The 3,196-nt window shown below is 43.3% G+C and overlaps 1 pseudogene; it reads right to left on the reverse strand.

The window, feature by feature from the left end:
• Nucleotides 1-3,196, reverse strand: LOC109482185 (annotated as a pseudogene).

The following is a 3,196-nucleotide window of genomic DNA, read 5'->3' on the forward strand; positions in this document are numbered from 1 at the left end:
CTAACCCTGTGTCCAGACTGATACTGTGTACTTCTCATCAGTCACCACCACATCTCCACCTGGTGACACAGCAACACCCATTGGTGCAATACCACATGCAATGTAATACAGAAACCTGCCCTGACTGTCAAGCATTTTCACACAACTATTTCCATTGTCAGCCACAATGATGTTTCCCATCCCATCAACACATATGCCGAAAGGATTTTTAAACTGACTTTCATGAGATCCTTCACTCCCAAGCTTGAACTTGAAGTTCCCCTCTCTGTCCAAGAAATGGACACAGTGATTGCTGCTATCCGTGACCAGAATGTTCCCTTTCCCATCCACAGTGACGTTTCGTGGTCTCCACGCCCTTGGCGACCTATGATCCAAACCATATGTCATCACCTCAGAACCATCTCGGTTAAACACTAGAAGTTGACCATACACTGCAACAATCACCTGTTCTGTTGCCATAGATACAGTTATGCCACGATGGTATTCAGTGTCACCTGACAGACCATGTGGCAGATCTATTGTGGCCAAACAGGTACCCTCCCTGGAATACTGCATTACATGTTTAGTACTCACCACCCACAGGTTGTCATTTCTATCTACAGCAACATCAAGTAGTGAAAACTTTTTACCAGTTTCCCCTGGCAGAGTTGTTGTGAACTCTCTGATATAAATGCCATCCATTGTGAACACCTGGATTCTGCTGTTACCATGATCAGCAATGTAGACCTCGTTGTCTTTTGAGACAGCTACTCCAAAAGGGTTTACAAATTTCCCTCTAGCTCGTCCTAATCCCCCAAAGCTGACTTTCTTCACCCACGGTCGTTCCACTCCAGCTGAGCTAAACCCCTGGACAACTGGCTGTTTGACTTCTCCTGCATTTGTTGCTTTAGAATGTAGGTCTGGCATGGTTTGTGCTGGCTCTTTCTGTTGACTTCCACTCGCCACGGGTTGCTTGGCAGTCAGCAGCGCTTCTATTCTGGCTTCCAGACTCCTGTTGGTCTCCTGAAGCTGCTGTATTTCCTCTCTTGTTGCTGCCTTCTGCTCCAGGAGGATTTTCTCAGCTTTCTCGTTTTTCTCTATCAGCATCTTTACCTCTTTCCTCATGGCATCTACTCCAATCCTACCTATCTCCACCTGCCTCTGCATCGTCTCAATCTGAACTTTCACCTCTTGTTTGGATTTCTCTCTTGCTGTTCGTACGGCTGACTGTACTTGTCTGTACGGCATGGTGATGTCATCAGTATCATCTCGACCAATCACAGCCAGGTCTCTGTACTTTCGACCAATCACGGCTAGGTCTAGGCCTCTCATGCTGGAACGGTCCACATGTCTGCTGGGGGGTGACAGGGCCAGCAGGTTGTTCACAGAAGTGGTACGGTCCAGTCCTGTTCATAAGGAATCATGGAGTTTAATAGTACTACAGTATCGGATATTTTACACCATATAAACATCTCACTGTCATGTATATGTGTATCTATGTACTTTTGATTTATGAATTAAAACAAAAAAAAAACAGAAACATTTTTCTGTCATATTGGCAGAGATTTTGTAGAGATTACTGGCAAATGTAGCTCCTTTCAAATGAAGTATGAATCTGTCTGCCTTACAAAAATATAAGGCCACAGCAAAAGACATCAGACATTTTTGAAATTCTACTTTCATGTTATTGTTGGCAGAATCTGTGCTGAGGTTAATCAATTATTGGCAAATGTATGTAGTCATCTGTCTGCCAAACTAGCATCATATAAGCTGCCAATGAAGTTCTCACCTTGCCCCATTCTGTCTCGTACTTGCACATAGTCTTCATGCTTCACCTGGAGCCTCACGATCAGCTGGGTGCCCTTGACCTTGTCCTGTAGGTCGTCTGAGATGAGGATGTGTGAGAGTTGTTGAGACAGGGTTCCCTCCCCCACCCTGTAGTGGTTGTGGTAAAACCTGTCCACATCAGTCTGGCGCAGGAACGTCAGGAGGAGGATGACAGACCCACTAAGGAGACCCGTTAGGAAAGCCTTGTGTGACAGCAAGACCTGTTCTGCTTTTTTGCGGCGATCGTCATCCATTAACACATCTGCAGTAAACAGTGTACGCTCCAGTTCCAAAATACGTGCCAAGAGTTGTTCCTCTCGTTCTCTACTGATGCCCCCCTGAACAGACATTTGTGGCCCCAGGCCCAGCTGTAGTTGCACAGGAAGAACTGTAGGGGCTGGACTGTGCAGTTCTGGTGGTGGATACAAAAGGGAGGAGCGATCAAAATACTGCTGTAGTCAATTGGGGCCAGTCATAAGTTTCTTTTTTTAAAAAGCAAATCTTAACTTTTAAATATATTTAATATTTTCACAGAGTAAGATATATTCAAATCTGGCTTTAGCATCTAGTCTCTTGAAATATGTTGTGCTTGATTTTGGGAAATGTGAATACTAGTAGCTTATTATGTAAAAAAAATCATATTTATATGACGCAGAAAGAATTTTGTTTCAGTCTGTTTGTTTTAGTCTGAGAGTCTCGTACCTGGATATCTATCCTTCAGACTGTCCACAACATGCTGTAACTCTGCCTCTTGTAGAGCCTCCATCAGCACATGTATGGTGGCTGCGTTTCCCTTCCGCTTCTGCCATTCCTGCAGTAGTTCCATACAGCGAGACTTGTCATCCCGCCGTTTGCCTTCAATGTTTTCTATGTCTGGTGTCTCAAAATCAAGACACTCAGCCAGGTCCTTCCAGTCTGCGCTCACCTGCTTCTTTATGAAGAAGAAATACTTCTTCACACCTGTCAGAAAGGAAACAGATACAATTTGTGGCCATAGTTAGGCATGTAGTGTTGCCTGAGTTTTCTTTTTTGTATGTAAGTAGATGTTCTGTTACTATTGTATTATTTGTACAATATACTATTGTACAAATCAGTGCAATTCATCTTGTTGTACATGTACCTCATGCTGCGAGGGTGAATTTGCTAATAAAACTGTAACTGTAAGAAGTATGGGGAAGCATATTATTATGCTCAGACCACACATACCGGTATAACAATAAATACATAAATGTGTCAATTTAATATCCTACGAAGTATAATCCTTTTACTAAACATTCAAAGAAGAGATCTGCCCCCAACACCAAATTGTCATGACTGCATTCTTTAGAAACATTGGCAAGCTAACACTGTTCATGGTTCAATCATGCATGAACTCACCTTGTTTAGGCAT

The sequence above is a fragment of the Branchiostoma belcheri genome, unplaced genomic scaffold (assembly GCF_001625305.1).
Source record: "Branchiostoma belcheri isolate BF01 breed outbred unplaced genomic scaffold, Haploidv18h27 scaffold6, whole genome shotgun sequence".
Taxonomy (NCBI): Eukaryota; Metazoa; Chordata; class Leptocardii; order Amphioxiformes; family Branchiostomatidae; genus Branchiostoma; species Branchiostoma belcheri.